The 19,526-nt window shown below is 36.5% G+C and overlaps 1 long non-coding RNA gene across 1 annotated transcript; it reads right to left on the reverse strand.

The window, feature by feature from the left end:
• Nucleotides 1–2,163: 2,163 nt before the first annotated feature.
• LOC140167375 (uncharacterized) lies at nt 2,164–6,406 on the reverse strand. The gene is made up of 3 exons (XR_011861054.1): nt 6,280–6,406; nt 4,248–4,352; nt 2,164–3,171 (listed from the first exon to the last, which is right to left on the reverse strand). It is a non-coding gene; the product is annotated as an uncharacterized lncRNA (long non-coding RNA).
• Between the last annotated feature and the right edge of the window lie 13,120 nt (nt 6,407–19,526).

The raw sequence follows: 19,526 nt of genomic DNA on the forward strand, positions 1-19,526 counted from the left end.
ATAAAATATTTGATATTCTGTTTCTTTTAAAATTTAATTACAGGTTGATGTGGTAAGGCAAGTGGTGAACCAAGCCCTTGAAGAAAAGCAGGCATCTTGGGAATCAGCGATATGAAGTCCCACATTATGCATTTATGGAGCCAAGAGTTGCAAGAATCATTCATTTGTGCATTGTAGTCAAGTTTGCAAACTGAATGGCATCACTCCAGAAACTCAACAGTACATGGACTGTGACAACACATGTTGAAGGATTAATATATCATGCAGCTATGTTCGATTGGATAGACACCAGGAGAAGAAAATTTGCTGAAAATTAAAAACCCCAGGAAGAACAATACCAGTACCCCACTTCACTTGTGACTTTGCACCATAGTGCCCTCTTTCATTATTGTGTTTAAACTGTTTATTGTTTTTGCATGCAAATGTCCACTTTCATACCATAAAATATCTCTGGGATGGCTGCGAGCAAGAAATAAGCAATGAAATATTACTTAGGTTGCATTTTGGATTTTAGGACACACTAACAGAGTGAGGTGCAGGTTTAGGAGCCTGTTCAAGAAGTACCATATAACACATGTCTGCCATATACAGTCAATAATATTACCTCCAGTAGGAATTTTGTTCTTCAGAGCAAAGGGTGCTATTGTTTAGAACTTCTAAATTAGTCAATAAAAGAGCGCAATGTGCAAAATGGACATTAACAATTAAATAAAGAATGACTACAAAAAGTACAATCAGACTTTGTAGAAAATGACCATGCTATATAAAAACATTTTATTCAGCCTCTGGTATCTAAAGATTTACATGACACCATACTTTACATTATTGAAGGAAAATTACATTTTCTCTCAACTTGAATCTGATTACATGCACCGTAAAAGTGGAAATTTTGGCATGATACATTTTTCGGGTTTTGGCAATTTTGAACAGTTCCCTGTTTTTTAAATTTGCGATTCGTTTCCTTACATTGGCCTATGCCCTATACACAAAAGGAATATTTTTGCGGTGGCAGCTTGGATTGCGAAAATAAATGTAGCGTAAAAATTTCCACTTTTACAGTATTGCATATTTGATATTTCTTTGACAAACAAGATATTTAACTTGAAAACAATAATAAATTACAAACATCATTATTTTGCTTGAATTTGCTTCTGTGTTGAAAAATTGCTTTCCTCCTTTGGCCATGCCAAAATATCTTTCCCCCTTTTGACGTGCCAAAAAACCTTTTCCCCCCTTTTGACGTGCCAAAAAACCTTTTCCCCCCTTTTGCTTGAATTTGCTTCTGTGTTGAAAAATTGCTTTCCTCCTTTGGCCATGCCAAAATATCTTTCCCCCCTTTTGACGTGCCAAAAAATCTTTGCCCCCCCTTTAGACACTAAGATTTTGGGGAACCAGAATTTTATAACATAACGTGAGCGCAGCCAGCAAGAAATTTTGCGTATGAACGTGTTCCTAATTCCTTTGGGGAAGAAAGTCTACTTTTCACAGAATTGTCCCCCCCCCTGGAAAAAAGTCCACTTTTTCAAAATCAGCACCCCCACAAAAAAATCCTGGCTACGGCCTGCTGTCGAACAGTGGCATTCCCGGTTACAATTGTTCATTCTTAGTCAGTGGGAGTGGTCTAGTTCGTAGACACATTTCTGATTGGACAATCGCATGATTTCGGGTGCCGTCTATCAGGCCGTAGACAACCCCACGTCATCATGCGTCTTGATAATGCGTAACACGCGTTTAGAGGTGCGCGTATGTATCGTGCTGGATGCGTAGACTAGTGCGGAATATGCGAACGCACTAGCAGTACGCGCAACAGAATACGTGAAGTTGTAAACAAGTTTCGTTCATTTTATAATGAGGGGAGTTTTTATGACGGTAACTTAGTTTTTGCTTTTAAGAAATTGTTTACAGTTACGGTATTAAAGAATGAGAATAAACGATAGGAATTTTTATTTTGCCTATCCTCTACCTATGATAGACGACAGGCAGGTCCAATATTTTTATCGTAGTGGATACCGGCTGCGCTGGCATCCACTACTCAAAATATTGGACCTGCCTGTCGTCTATCACACGGTAGAGGATAGGCAAAATAAAAATTCCTATCGTTTATTCTCTAATTTTTTACCCCATGATTATTTGTGCACACTCAAGAATCTAAAAAGTGGGGGGCAACAATTTATATTGACGTATGACGATGCATGAGATTTTAACCTTGGTGTGATATTTACTACATAAACTTGGTGTGTGATTTTACTACCTTGGTGCGAGAGTGGGAGAAAGCTAGTGCTAGAATGTGTGAGTCCTTATCAGGTTGAATGCATGGGAGTTGACAGCCTAGCCCTGCCCCTGTACAAAGGATGCCCTTTGACATACTGCATTAGTTAGGCATGATCCTAGAGATATAATTGTGACATGGTATATCAAAAAGAGACAATTTTGTGCAGGTTATCAATTTGAGTGTTTTACATGGAGATATTTTGCTCCACAACACCGTTTTATGCAATGAAATCGGACATTCCTAAGCGAAGATTCGAAAGTTCGCAAGTGGTATTAAAGAATTGGAAATTGAGATATTGGCCTTTAAAAATTCTTGTTGACAATGTTGAGAGTAGGAATGAAAATGTCTGAAAAATACAAGATGCCAGTTATATTTCGATCTGAAATTATGAGACAATATTTTAAACATTAATAACATCACCAATTTGCAACAAACCCAATTGTGGAAAAATCACCCCAGGCAGATGTTTTGCTATTTCTCCATTTACGATCCCGCCCAGTCTCCTTTCGATATACCACGATACAAATGACTATTTACTTTTTATTCCTTGGGACCAGAGGAACAACTTGAATAAAATGTGATAATCATACCTTTGACCTCAATGACTCAATTTGCCTACAAACCCTTCTCCATCACTTTTGAAACAACACAACATCAAGTTCATGGTCATGCTGGGTCCTCAGTGATCTGTATCCCTGACTATACTTGCTGATTATTTCAATTCCTGAATGTTGGTATGTACTTTATTAATACCATTATTGAGAGTTGAATCATGGTTGAATTGTTTATGACAAATAATTGGTTGAAAGCTGTTGAAAAGTCCATTGAATAATCAACAAGAGTATGTATGTTCCATCTTTTGATTAACAGGTCCATTTTCCAAATCATCATGCATGCCCCTGTAAAACAAAAAAATAATAACAAGAATAAATATTATTAAAAATCTTAAATTAAATAGAAAATATGTTCACATGTTTTTTAAATAGATCTGATCAAAACTATGAACATAAATTTACTCCGTGTGGCCATGTGTGTAGATCATGACATGCAGCCACGTAGCCAGCCTTTTAGTGTGAAGGGACAAAGTCAAATTTTCGTCCCCATTTGTCAATTTTTAGTCATTTTTTGACACTTTTACTCTTTGACATCCCCATTTTATTCCTAAATCCCTAAAATTATCGGGGGGCAAGGCTCCACTGGTTATGCCACTGATGACACATCATTTTGGATTGTATAACACTAATAATTTAACATTAATGTGCAATAATATACCTAAATACATAATTGAAATTGCCCCAATGTGTTGGAGGAGTCACACCTTGTGGTGATAGCCGGGGGAGCTTTAATTGGGCACTTTTAAGGACACTTTTGCCCAAATCCCTCCAAACCGTGGCACATACCCATATACATTAACTTCAACCATGGAGACCCCCCCCCCCACCACCACTGGGGGTCAGGGGTTCTACGTCATCATAAAAAGAGTAAAAAAAACATTTAGGGGGCAGTGGCGTAGCTGCGGGGGGGGGGGGGGAACCTGGCCTATTTGGGCCCACGCCCCCGAGTGCAAGGGAAAAGGAGGGAAACAGAGGAAAAAACAGAGAGGGACAGAGAGATGTGGAATCCATATGATATGCAATACCATACGATTATCAGTAAGCCTGGCAAAATTGTATATTTGGGGCCCCGCCCTCCTCCCCCAAGTGCAAGTAAATTTGGTGGATTTGGGCCCCTGCCCCATACAGGCTTGCCCCCCCCCCCCCTGGAAAAAATCCCAGCTATGCCTCTGTTAGGGGGTATGCCTAGCCTATTCCCCGATCCCTCATGTTCGTTGTGCCACGAGCCAGCGCTCGAATGGGAATTAGCCGGCACCCAGGCTGGCCCATTGGGTCTATTTTCTATTTTGCTTTTTGATGTAATTTAGCCTGTTTTGTAAAATAAAATAAAAAACAACATTACTATACTAGACCCTACTAACCTACTTGCCTATGTCAAATGGTGTCCTTGAATTGTGTCTTCACAGAAATCCAAGATTATCACAAGGAACCATTTTACACATCTCCATTGATATCTTTATAGTCACCTGAAAAACCAAACACACAAAAAGCATTTAATATGAGTGCATGAATAATGCAGGATTTGCCAGTTGCATTGAAACCTATTGAATGGGACTAATAATTATATCATATACCTGGTACATGTATCGTATTCATTCCCAGGGCGCTTAACAAAGTCATTTTGCGTGGGCGCTTATTTTTTACCTGGTTTACCTAATTTTTTCGTAAGGGCGTTTATTAGAGACAAATTGACGTAGGTTATAAAAGGGTCCTGAGACGTTCTAGTAGCTTTTCTGATGCAGAAAATGTATTGCAATTTTAGTACACAGGACTTGTAGTCCCCACTCCTCCAGCTATTTCACTGTATCGACGTCTATCTGTCCCTTCAACACCCTTTAGCAAATTGAAAATACCCTGGGTGGGCGCTTATTGGGGCATGGGCGCTTATTGGAATGAATATGGTATGTACTATGTAGCCTGGTACAAAGATTACAACTGGTGGCTACACTACACCAAGCCTGTACGCAGAGGGGGGATGATGGGGTGCGACGCACACACCCAAATTTTGAAAAGTACGGTATTCAAGAAGGTCCCAAAATATCAAAATCAGGTTTTTTATGCTTTTTGGGACAAAAAGGTCCAAATTTTGGAAAGAAAGTCCACTTTTCACAACCCCCCCCTTGTAAAAAAGTCCACTTCTTTAAAATAAGCACCCCCAAATGAAATCCTGCGTACGGGCCTGGGCTACACAGATTAGAACTCTGTCAGTTTCTCGAATCACAACACCCTCACCCTGGAATAGGTCTCTATGGTGGGCGGCCCCATATGGTGGGCATTTTTAAGTGTGTACACACCCGACTGGTGTGTAAAATTTTATATAGGTTTCTCTTTTTGGCAATTTTAGCCTAGAAAGTAATTAAGTAATTTTATGCGCTCTTCACACGACTTTGTTTTACTTTTGCAATATAGGGCCCCTTCTCAATTTTAGCTTTAAGGGGAGGGGGGAATAAAAAAAAAATTAAGACCATAAAATGGGGGATAAAAAAAAAATCCAAATTTTTTTGACATCCGAGTTTCAACTTTTCCAACCCCCCCCCACCAAAGTATTTATGAACACTCCCTTATACTAGTGTAGTGTCAACTTAATTGTTTCGGGAATTGTTTCTCCACAATTATAGTTTTCGTAGCTCCAGCTTTTAAGCTTTGCTCTAGCACTATAGCTTTAAGCTTCGATTGTGTTCATACAAACTTCATAGGGTGTACCGCGTATGTAGCTGTAGGCCTAGTCTAGGCTATGATTTGAATGCATTTTTTATCAAGATTTAACTTCTCCTGGCAAAAATCATCGATTTGATATATTGCGTAAGCTTACCAAAAAGACACAAAAGAGAGGGTAGTCTCAAGTTTCTACACAAATTTCAGTTTTTGTAGCTACAATTGAAGCTAATAGTGAATACATGCATGCATGCTCGCGCGTATCATGTTGAAATTCATTCATGCATTGACTTTACCGTACGTTTGTCACTAGGCCAATGCCGATACACACCCGGTTATGAATGCATTTTTTACCGAAATTTGAGCTTGACTCAATCTAATTTTGGCAAAAGTCTACAATGCACAATGTAAACTTACCATAAAGTCACAAAAGAAATTGAGTCAAGCTCATTTTTCTTCACAAATGAATTTTTTATCCGTACATCACACGGGTTTCACAGCGGGTTTCACAAATCCCCTATACCAACACACGTAAACAATCGGCGACAGTTCCTCGGTACACATCCGGTTATAAATGCATTTTATTTCGAAATTTGAGCTCGTCCTCTTCTAATTGTGGCAAAAATCATCAATACACAATGTAAACTTACTATAAATGCACACAAGAAAAGAGGACGAGCTCAAATTTCTTCACAATTCAACTTTTAATTCGTATGTTCACAAATCCCCTATACTTACACACAGTAAACGATCAGCGACAATTTGAGTTTCGTGGCCAAATCGTGGGGGCGTGTCTAATGACGGCATTATAGAATCACCGCGGTAAAAACGCCGTTTGCATTAAATCAAGTTTTGTTCGCGTGTGGTGTGCGCTGTGGTAAAGGATGGGCAGTAATAGGTCTAGGTGGTATGTCTATGCCAGGCATGACGAATTTTACGCGCACTCGCGTAACGCGTATTCTCGCTCGCGTTCGCGTATACGCTACAGTAAAAGTGTGGGTTCATCACGGATTAACAACGGTTGGCTCCTGTACAAAGGTATAGGAAGAGTTGTTGAATAATATTTGTATGATTCACTATTTTCGCTAAACTCGTACTCGTATGATAAGCATATTTCAGCAGCTCAATGATCTAGAGGTTTAAAAGCACGATAGGAATGAAAAGGTAAAACTTAATTGGGGTGTTCTTTTGTCAGTTTGTTACAATTTCAACTATTATGAAATTATCAAAATAGAATAGCTAAATTATTTGAAAAGTACATGCTGGTGACTGTTTTCAGGAATATACATGACGTACGTTAAAATAAATGTTCGGGTAAATGTCAGCAAAAAATATAAAACTTTCTTCAGAACTTATACTATATAGCAGCTGTACATTGCGTTTATTTGAAAATGATTATACATAGGCCTTAGGCCTACCCCGGCACCCAAGTCAACACAAAGGTTTTTTTATTTTTTATCTTTAACCTCAAAGAGGTGAGGCAAAATGCCTTTATTTCTTTTTTGTTATCTCTCTTCCATATCATTATTTTCTCATAATTATTACATATCATGTTTCACTTGATTTGACGTTACTCATATTAATTCATATGTCATATCATACATCTTCTCTGATCATACATAGGCCTACATGTATTATTATCATACAATATTTTTTGATTGGGATTTCGTGTTCAATACATCATGTTATCATTTTACAGGCCTATACATACATTGTATTAGAACCTCATAATTTAAGACAAGATTACATAACATTCCAGTACACTTTACCGTACTGCCAACCATTTGAATCAATGTCGATTCTTAACTTTCTTTTCGTGTTTGAAATTATTTGGTCAATTTTTTTAATTTCTTGAAAAAATAAACTCGAAATTGGAATTTTTTTTTCGTATCATTATATATGATTTTTGATTTATAAATTGAATAAGAGCCTAAAATAATCAAAATATTTGATAAATTTTATTCAGATTTGTCAATATGCCGTCCACAAATAACTTTTTCTAAACATATATTAAACACTCTAATATTTTGAATGTGGCATATAAAGGTGGAAAATTGCTTCCAAAAAGATTTATTTTTTGAACATGTAATAAAGAAATGTTCATAGTTGTCAGTACAATTACAAAAGTCACAAGTATCAATGTCACTAAGTTTCCATTTGTGGAGATTTCTTCTACATGGAATGAGATTATAAAGAACATTGAATTGAAAATGCCCTAATTTATTAATCAATCTATTTCGGATTTTAAATAAAAAGATTTTATTCCATGGCTTATCTGCAACATTTAATTGTTTATCCCAGTATTGGATGCAAACTGGTTTCTCGACACATGTACTTAAAATATTATATATTTCCTTTGTTTTGAGTAAGGAAATATGTTTAACTTTCTTGTTTTTTAACTCAACTAATGTACTGGGATTTCTCTCACAAGAATGTAATCTTTTTTCCTTAATTTGTGACTTCCAAGTTCTTGGGATTGCCTCAATTATTTTGTGAAGGTTAAATATATTCATAGGACTTACTACCATTCGTGATAACTCTTTTAAATTTATAAGTCTGTCTTCTACTATAATATCTTTCAAATAAATAATACCGGCATTGATCCACTCTTTGTATAGTAATATTTTACCTTTACATTTCACATAGCTATTTCCCCACAAAAGTGTGCTTGTATTAACATTAAAATCTTTCATCTTATTTGCCTGCAGATAATACCAAGCTTCCAATACATCTTTGTAGAAAGGTGGAAAATCCTTGTACACCATGTTTTTTACATCAGCACTCTTACAATTAAATTCAAGTACTAGAGATAGCCCACCAAGTGGTTCAAACCAATATTTAGATATTCTTTTCCAAATCGCATTGTCATTTTCATCTAACATTCTAGATACCCATTTTATTTTAAGTGCATATACTTGATGTTCAAGATTGATCATTTTCAACCCTCCTTGCTCCATGCAACCAGTAATAGTTTTTCTCTTTACTTTTTCTTTACCTGAACCCCAAAGGAAGGTAAATATGTGTTTATTAACAGTTTTAAAAACGTAATCAGGGACATGTAAACAACTAGCATTGTACAATATTTGTGAAATACCTACTGATTTAATAATATTGACTTTACCGTAATATGTCAACTTTCTGGCTTTCCAACAATTTAGTAATTTTTCTAATTTTTTCAATTTTGGTTCCCAATTGAGTTCCTCGACTTTTTTTTTATTTTTACCAAAATATATTCCAAGGCATTTTACTGGATCTTCCGTCCATTTGATCTCTTTATTTAAACCAGATGGTTTGTTTTTGCCCAGCCATATAGCTTCTGTTTTTTTCTTGTTCATTATAACACCAGATACAGAACTAAATCTGTCTATTTCTTTCATGACATTGTTTGCAGAAACCATGTCATTAACAAAAACAGTAGTGTCGTCAGCTAATTGGACAATTTTAATTTGCAATTCTTGATCATTATTAAACGTGACACCTTTTATATTATCGTTATTTCTAATACATGTTGACATATATTCAGCAGCCATAATAAATAACAAAGCTGAAAGAGGACATCCTTGACGAATACCTCTGTGTAGTTTAAACGATCTTGATAGCCACCCATTCATAGAAATGCAACTATTTATATTGGCATATATGGTTTTAACCCAATTTAAAAATTGTACCCCAAAACCAAACTTTTTAAGACATGTTAACAAGAAGTTAATTTCTAACGAATCGAAAGCTTTTTGAAAATCAATAAAGAGAACAGCACATTCATTATCCATATCATTACAATATTCAATAACATCTTCAATCATTCTTATGTTTTGACCAATAAATCTACCCTTAACATAACCACATTGATCAACACTAATTATTTTGTTCAGGACATTTTGAACACGTGATGCCAATACTTTAGTACATATCTTATAATCATAATTTAACAGAGATATTGGACGGAAATTATCTAAATTGTTTTTATCCCCCTTTTTGTAAAGTAAATTGATTATCCCCCTTCGTTGAGAAAAAGACATTTCACCATTTTCAAAACCTTCATTTAATGAATCAGTTACCATTCCTTTAATATCCTCCCAAAAACACTTGTAGAATTCTCCCGGGAGAATTCTGAAGTTAAACCGTCACTTCCAGGAGACCGGTTCATTTTTAACTGTTGGACAGCTTTTGTACACTCATTTACAGTTATCATACCTTCACATATATCTGATTCTTCATTTGTCAATGTTTCTACACGAATATTATTGACGTAAGAGTCAATATCTTCATCTTTAATTTCCTTTGACTTATATAAATTACTGTAATATTCTACTGTCTCATTGAGTATATCATCTATATTCGTAATACTTTTACCATTTTTCAACTTGAGCTCCGTTATTGAATTTTTCACTACTTTATGTTTTTCAAGGCCCATAAAGTATTTTGAATTGGTTTCACCTTCTTCAAACCATTTTACTCTAGCTCTAATAATTGCCCTTTTGTAATTTCTTTATATTTTTTTCAAGTTTTGCTTTGGCTTCAACATATTCATTTTTGTATAAATTAGCATCTTTGTCCATTTTATTTTCCAATAGTTTAACATCTTTTTCTAAATTTTCCAAAAGATTGTTTTTACATTTGGACTTTTTCTTACAATAATCAATAGTAAAATCTCTTATCTTTCTTTTACACAACTCCCATATTAGTTGTTTGGACAATTGCTGTCTTTCACCGTCCTTCTGGCATTTTCTTATTACCTGTCTCAGATCTTGTTTGTAATTTTGGTCTTCAGTGAGTGAAGAATTGAATTTCCAGTAACCAGGACCTGATTTTATTGTTCTAATTTTCAATTTCAATGAGATTGCGTTATGATCTGATTTTATGGAGGGTCTAATAACAGTTTTCTCAACATATTCTTGTAATACTGTAGAAATTAACCAATAATCTAATCTTGAAGCTATACCAAGAGATAGTTGACGCCAGGTAAATTGCCTTTTTTCAGGCCATATTTTTCTCCATATATCCAAAAGCTTCAAACGCTTAATCATTTTTTGCAAATATTTACACTGTTCATAGTTTCCTTTGACACCTTTAGTATCTTTAATTTTATTTTGAACGCAGTTAAAATCGCCTCCAACAATCAAAACATATTTTGCATTTCTTCTAATCCAATGAAATGTCTTTTTAAAAAACATATCTTTATACATCTTTTATGTTGGTGCATATAAATTAACAAGTGTAAATTTCTTATTTTCTATAGACAAATTAACTAAAATTCTTCTACCATCATTTGTTACACATATTTTTTCCATTGTCACATCAAGCTTACTTTTATATAGTATTGTAACACCTTTGCTTCTATTAGTTCCAAAAGAACTAATTATTTCCATATTCCATTCTTTTGATATAATATTTTCCAAGTTTTTATCAAGATATGTTTCCTGAAGGAAGCAAATATCGGTATCCTGATTTTTAACCAATTATATAAAGTGTTACGTTTTTCTTTATTTCGTAACCCCCTTACATTTAGGGATACAAAGTGTACGTAATTTCTATTCATAGGTACAGTATTAGAGTTTGTTCACATTTGATCAACTTAACGTCTTTTTACACAACTACTTTCTTCTTCCTTTTGATCTTCTCTTCTGATGGTTACTTCTGCAACACAAAGGTTAACAACCATGAGAGTCACCAAATTTCGCGGAAAGGGGGTTATTTAACTTATTTTTTACCAGTAGCAAGGACTTGCCTGAATCCTTCTGGCATCTTTATGACGGCGCCTTTTATTTACCCACAATCCTTCACGTTGCCTTATAAATTCGATCAGCACAACCTGATGACCGTGCGTAGTTGTTGAAAGACTGAAGGATCCAGTCTCAGCAAGGACCGTGAAAATTGGCAAAATAGGGTGTAGGGGCTATTTAATTTGTACTGTCTGTGAAATTTGACAGTGTAATTAGCAAAATAGGGGTATTTAATTTGCACTTTCCGCGAAATTTGGATAAAAGGGTACTTAATTGAGAAAATCCAGAAATTTTATGTCAATATTTAGTGTCATTGATAAGGCCAGGGGTGTTTATAAATCTAATCATTGAAAAGGGATGTTTGAAATTTCTACCCTATTACAGCTTGCTACATAAAATTATTTAAATGTCGGTAAGTATTTAATTTTAATTGTATTCATTTATCAATTCATCATTTTTAAATAAACATGCGCAATTTATTTTGAACTAAGAGTGTCTGAAGGCAGTTGAGTGATCAAAACGCTGTAGAACAGAATATTTGATTAAAATACTCATCCGTGTACAACATCGTTTTTGGTGTGTTTTCTAATAATGTACTTTTCTTCCAAACCATTAGAGGTAAAGACATGATTTTTTCACCAATAATAGAAAACATACTATCCTGTTACAGCCTACAAACACGAATTATTTAAATGTCGGTAAGGCAAAAAACAACAACAATGGTTTGTCTCAAAGCTCACGAGTTGTTTGAAAACAAAGGCTAACGCGATTTTTTTTTATTCCCGACTTTTTTCATGGTATTTTGAGAAAAAAATCTGATTTTCGCGGAATTTTTCTGGAAAAACTAACAAAAAAAAAATTTTGAAAAAAAAAATTCCGCATTTCTTTTTTTCCAAATCTCACGAATGTACAAATGCGCGAGACAAACCTTTTTTTTTTTTTTGGCCGAAGTATTTTATTTTAATTTTTGAAGTTGGGTACAGTTCATTTTAAATCACCCTGTATTAAGATTAGCCTATACACGCCCTTATAATAAATAATGCCACTTAATAAAATTCAACGTATTTTTTCTGTCGAGATCTTGCACGAACCCAGCAAACACAAATCATTAAGGGTACATGCTCTTGGGTCATGACCTTGACATAGGGAAATTGTTTTATTTTATTTTTGACAAGAAGACATACATACCCTTCATATAAAATAACAATAATCCTGAAAAAAAGTGCCAATGTGTAATTTCCCCCTATTTTGTCTCCCGTTGCTAATGAAAACAAACTCCGATTGTATTGCGTGCGGTCCATTTATTAAAAGCTCCATGGTATGCACCAATTACTCTCTTAGTTTCGAGTCCAGACTGCATATTGTAAGGACGAACGACGTGTGTTTAGAACGACGTAAACCACAGCATAAACCGATTGTGAAGGAGACTAACTCTCAAGTTGAAGCGTTTCCGATTAGAACGTCAGTCCGGCAAACTCGTCAAATTGGGCATATAATATCAAAACGGGATGTACGAACGGGAATCGGGATATCGCTGTGCTTGAAACCGTGCGCCCAGCAGGGCCGCGCCCGGTAACTTGCAGTAGTAGTGTTTTGTTTTGCACTACAGCCCGGGCATGCAAGAAGTGCTGTGAAAACATATTTATATGGAAGATATGGGCCTATATTAGATTTACTGAAACTCGGGGCTCACAAAAATGATTATTATAAATGATCAACCAAATATTGTTGAAGGTCTATTGATCATTATTCAATGACAATGGACATGCCTATTGCCTCTGGCAAAGGGAGGGGGGGTGGAGGGTAATCCCATACTCCCGGGCCCATACTGCCAAATGCATAGGGGCTTACGGGGATTGCGCTTTTGCAAACAATCCTTACAGACATGGGTCCCTATTTTTGCTGAAAATCCTTATGGGTCCGTTAAACCCCCGTACCGTGAATCTCGATCTTTTCGGGGAAAATGGGTCTTGGCCTATAGGAAAGAAAACTTTAGACATGGGTCTATATTTTTGAGAAAATCCTTAGAAATGGGTAGGCCCCCCCCTACCTGTCCACGGTCAAATGGCAATGGGTAGGCCTACGGGTTTCAAGTCTGGGGCCTCCCCCCCCGTCTAATAAATATCAACTTGCCCCCCCCCCCCGCATGCCTAGGGCCGGTTTTTAGGTGTCACTTCGCCTAAACCATAATTATACGCCTAACGACCATTTGAGCGTGCAAAATTTGCACTTTGGGGCTAGCTAAAATGGCCAATGAGGTTAATTTGGTCAGAAACCCTGGCAGAAACCCACATACAGGCGTCAACATTGGGAGGGTGATTGTATGGAACATCTACCCTGGCAATATTAGTGGGATTTATCCTCCATCCCACCAGGATCTACGCCTACAAAAGGGATCCGAAAATAGTCCAATAGGCCTTCTGATTAAAATACAAAATAACAAAAACACAAAATAACTTCCCATGACAATATGTCCGTTCATAAAATACAAATTTTGTATTAGATCCAACACAAAGGTTTTTTACTGCTTTTGGAAGGAGGGTGGTCCGAAAAAAGTCGGCGGCACTTGAAATTATGACCCCCTTTTTTCGGTAATAAAAAAATTATGACCCCCTCCGCTGATTGGCCTACACCTTAGGGGCTGTGCAATAATTATGACCCTGGGGAGGGTAAAATTGGCGGGGGAAGAAATATTTGGCGAGCCGAAAGGGGGGCAAGCAATTCCCCCCAAGCGATTTTTGGCACGCATTCATGGGGCGCCTTTTTAATAAAACACTCTAAAATGGCTTGGGAAAACAGTACGGAAACGCTTAAATTTTCTTGCTCGGAGCGCTGAGGGGCAAAGAATTTTGGCGGGCCGACGGGGGTAAATTGCACAGCCCCTTAGGCCTACCGTACCCCATAAACAGGCTAAAATTGTATTGAAATCATTCAAATCAGTGTTTTTGAATGAAATAACCACACTATCTGTCATCTTGTGACTCCCTACATTTTGGTCATCGAAAATGTTATGACCCCCCATATTTTTTCTGTATATTTGGGACCACCTTCCGAAGAAAATGATAGCGACCCCCCCGCCGGGCCTAATCATTATTTTGTTCTTGAGCAAAGATTGGTGAATCATATGATTTACAAATGCATCGTTAAACCATATAGGCCTATTTTGTACTTTTGTTCTCAAAATTACAAAAAAAAAGTAAGTCAATTATCGTAGTAGGCTGGCGATATCCATTCTTGTTCTAAAATTGTCAATTTTGCACTGGCCCTGTTCTGACCACAGCTTCTAACATTCATAACATCGTAAGGTCAATCATGTTCCAAACGGGATATACAACCGCGACAGTCTTCTCCAAGTGTGTACATCTCGATTTGCCGGATTGACCCATGACCTCATGAGTCATGAAACGTAAACACATGGCGTGAAATATAAATTTCTCCGTGTCTTCTTGCCAGGAAAATCAGGAATTTAACCAGTTGCAGTCATTTGATTGTGAGTAGCAAAGTACACAAGCAACCGGGCCTTGTCGTGGCTTATGAGGGCGAATTTCGTTTGACACTTTGTCAAATTAGTAACATAGAATTGAAAGAAATATTACGCGATTGACCGTATCTCTGAATCGTGTAAAAGCTTAAAAAGTGTTGACCATACCGTCTAAAAAAATTGATATTTCGAAATTGGCTGATCGTAATCCCCAAATTCGAGTATGCACATGTAGCGAAGATATGCACCATATCTTGCAAAGTTAATTTTTTTGAAAATAATTAAACAAGCTATGAAAGCTAGACTCATTAAGAAATTTTTGAAAAATACAAATTTCAGTCGTAAATTTTAGGTTTTCTACCACTTGTAATTTTATTTATGAAGTAGAGATATCAAAACTGAATAGCAAGAATGTTACTATGGGATGTTTTATAGATGACTACAATTTGGTTTTAGAAATCGGAATGAGGAAAATTGATGAAATGACTGGTCAAATAAAAAATCGCGAGTGCTATAATCAATGACCCAGTTCATTCACTCCCAGTCCCAATCAGAGTCTGAAAATTAAAATAGCAATGGAAAAATAATAATATATAAACCTTTACCTTTAAGATGAGGTATAACTTTTATTTTTCCGATGATTATTTCTGGGCCAAATTTGATACTTAATGTGGCAAAATCATCCCATTTTTTTGCTCAAAACCTCAAAAGAGGCAGTAACCTTAAAAACCATTTTTTAAACATTTTTTTTACATATTAGAGAAACTAAATTAATTTGTTACCGATTTTGACAAAATACTTTTATTATAATCAATGTTTTGTTTATGAATAAAAATACGCCGTATTGACAGTATCCCAGGCAAAAATTTAGGCATGAGTCAGGCAAAAATTTAGGCATGAGTCATGCCCATGAACATGCCAAGATCTTGCCATGAACATGCCATGAACATGCCCTATTTTCGCTAGCAACGGGCATGAATTTTCATGAATTTTGGAATTTTTGATGGGTTGTTCATGCTCACACATGAATATTCATGCCCTTGCATGCTATTTGTTTGTCTTGCGTTTAGTTAGAGCCTTGACATGTTCAGGGCATGTTCATGGGTAACTCATGGGCATGAATCACGGTCAATGTCAAATTCTCTCTACTTCCATGCCCATAATATTCTTATTCATGGGTAACTCATGGGCATGAATCATGGTCAATGTCAAATTTTCTCTACTTCCATGGCATGAATTCTTTATTCAAGGGCATCAATTACCTTTTTGATGGGTTCAAAATTAATTACCCATGAATCCTTGACTAGAGGATTTTATGGCCTGTTCATGCCACATATAAAACAAAAGAATCTGAATGTCTTGCCATGTTCATGGCATGAACATGACATGTTCATGGCATGATTTGCATAGCAACCAGTAGCGAATTTTGGGAATACCCATGATTTTTTTTTTTTGCCTGGGATAGGCCGATATGATTTGTGAAAATGTTAGAAAAACGTATACAACAATATTTAATTTAAGGCACCGTTTGTAGGCCTTTTTAAAATATTATGAAACGTTTCATGATTTTGCTGGAAAGTAACAATTCTTCAAATATACACTGGTACATTTTTTACCTGATAAATAAACCGAAGATCATTTTAATTAAACCCACCAACATTAGTTTTACACCTACATATACACGTTGCTATACGTTTTCTAAATTATTTGCTGCGTTGTTTTATTAAGCCCGTAAAGCCGTTTGCGAGTACCGACAAAATAATGCAGGCCGTAAGCAGACTTTGAGCGCGTCTTTTTTTTGACAGCATATGATTCGTGATGTCGCAAAGGGCCTATAATGATTTGCAAAATCACACCGTAAATTCTACCTTGAGTAGATAACAAACAAACAAGTAAACAAACAACAAACATGTAGTACAAAAATATATCAAATGAAATTTCCGACTGCTATGATTTTTTTAATAGTTCATACGGTTTCAAATGGTATCATCAGTAGATAACAAAATATTGTCAACCTTTCTTACTTTCTTAGGCCTATTTTATAAAAAAAATACTAAACAAACAAAACACATCAAAAACAAACTTTCCTAACAACAGATGTTTTTCAAATGTGTGAAATGTTTTCTGTTGCTTTATTAGGCCCGCAATGCTATCTTCAGAAGATAGCCGTTTGCGCGAGCGCCTTCCGAGCTACAAATGATGCAGATCGTAAATAATGCATTTCTCGTGCGTGGGTGATTTTGCGTCACCGATCAATCAACTTGGCTTATCCGCGCTTGTGATCAAATTACGCGCCGGTACGCGCAATGAACTTTGCTATTTTTATATTATAAGATAAAAGTGGTATATTTTGGTAAACACATATACTTCCCTTAAACATGTTTAAGAAAGTAGTGTTTTTTATATATAATCTATGTATCATAAATGATTCGTAATTTTGAAATGTTTCACATGATGAGACATATTTTGGATATTTTAATTTATAAATTTACCCCTTTGTGGTTTTGATTCCGGAACTGGAGGCAGGTTCCGTCCAGGGTCCGTTATCCTTTTAAATTTATTGCGACGAGACCGATTCTCTAAATCATCGATCAAGTCAAGATGATGTTTCAGCTCTGCTTCAATTTTACTTAACTTACGATCGTTCTCAGATGTCTGAAATTCCAAAGAATCTTTCACCTCTCGTATTTCCTCTCTTGTTGCTACCATCAAGTCATTAAAACGTTCCTCAAATCCATTAAATCGTTCCTCAAATCGCCGGAACCATACGGGTGTATTGGTGTCCTAGAGGCTGCCATGTTTTTCTAGCTGACCTTCGACCCGAGGAGACAGAGTCCCGGATGCACTTGCTTTAAGCTTATCATCATTAAAATCCAAAGATTTCTTCATCTGTTTATTTTGTGGATTCGACTTCGTTGGAGTCTGAGAAGGCCTCTTCTTACTCTCTGGCAGTGGCGGATTTAAGCTGTCAGCAAGTCAGCAGTTGCTGACAAGGCCCCCCTGATATTTTGATCCAAGGGCCCCCTGCTTTTTTTTTTTTTTTTTTTGCTTTAATTGTTTTGTGCAAGGCTCAAATCTAGGTGTGCTGGGTAGAATAGTAATGAAAAGGTTATGCCCGTGCGTGCAAGAGGCCATTCAATTTATGCACGCATTTGTGATTCGTGGGTTGCTTTTCCTTCTACTCCTTCCATATAATGAGTGTCAAGATATAGCATAAAACTAATCGAATGTAAATGTGGCACACCCAGGGCTCTACCACGAAAAAGTTTCATTTTGCCCGTTTTGGCCCTAGCAAGAGGTCAAAGGTCAAGGGCACCAGGGGCCCAAATTTAATACAGTTTCTATAGAATCAGGACTACGAGTTGGTACACTGATAATGTTATAGAGCATTATACATTCTCAAAATACAAGTAGGTCACCTAGCATGCCTAGTATGGGCCCAGGGCTCCGAATGTTGCATATAAGGGTATCATTAAAGCTGGCTCTAAACCCCACATGTGGACCGTGATACACTTTGGCCTAAAGGCCTTTCCACCTATATAGATGTGAATTTTGCAAATGTTGGCCCAGATATCCAAGATCAAGTGTTCCCTGCGGGCCAGGGCCGGATTTACTATAGGGCCTAGGGCCCCCAAATTGCCCTGTGCAGTGTGCATCTTCCATTTTAGCCGAAAAACACCATGTTTTGGACAAAAATAGGGTACAAACATTGCAAAAGTTTCTCGATAACTATTCATGGGTACATGAGATCCAAAGGTCAAATATTATAGGTCCCTTGGCCCTTTGTTTAAACATTTGTGGCCCTCTGCCCCAGGGCCTAAAATGTTTAAAAAAGTACTTTAAATTAAATATAACAGCTTTTAGCTTCATGGTTCTGAGTTGGCCCTATATCAGAATACGATCCTGGTATCCAAAATGTTGCAAATGAGTTGAATGCGGTGACGTGAACATGTACCGTGGATCGTCTCTGGTTTATAGTAGGCCCAGACCTATGTGGTCAAATCATACTTTGTCTGAATCGTTATGATCAGACCAAAACTTTGGCGTGATTTATAACATGATCTTATCAATTTTGAAATTTGACCCCTGTATGACCTTAACTCTTTTCTGAGCAAGGGGTATTTTTGCCCCCCAAGTTTTTCATATTCTTTGAAGTCAGATTATGATAATAAAACTGATTCTTTTACAAATAATGCAAGGGATTTTGCTTGCTTCTTGACTATCAAACAAAAACAGAAAATAAATATTTTTGTTCTTAAGTATCGTATAAACATTTGATAAACCCTCCATTTGAGTATTGAATGGTGTACAATTACAAATTTTGCGCGCTTCGCGCGAAACCAAAATTACTTTAAATAGCATGAAATGGAATGAATAATATTCGTGCATTGCGAGCACATATGTCATAACATTGGGCCGAACAAATGCTCACTGGGCAATTTTTTTCTTGCATACCCCCTCCCGACAAAAAGTCGGGCACGCTTCTGATTTCAACTCTTCACTATTGGGCCCCAGGATATTTTGCTGACAGGGACCTTTTCCTTAAATCCGCCTCTGCTCTCTGGGTTTTGGTTTCCAGGCATGTTTACAAAGGATTACAAAAGACTGGCTATAAACTGTTTAAAAAAAGACAATTTACGGAGCACCCACTTCAGCGTGCGAACTACTCCAAACGCATCACGTGACCTGAGCCAAGCAAGAAGTTATTGTCATGCTTGTGGTCTTATTTTATTACAAAATAAAATGCACTTTCAACCCTGTAAAAAGAATTCCGTTAGCCT

Source organism: Amphiura filiformis, chromosome 13 (genome assembly GCF_039555335.1).
Source record: "Amphiura filiformis chromosome 13, Afil_fr2py, whole genome shotgun sequence".
Taxonomy (NCBI): domain Eukaryota; kingdom Metazoa; phylum Echinodermata; class Ophiuroidea; order Amphilepidida; family Amphiuridae; genus Amphiura; species Amphiura filiformis.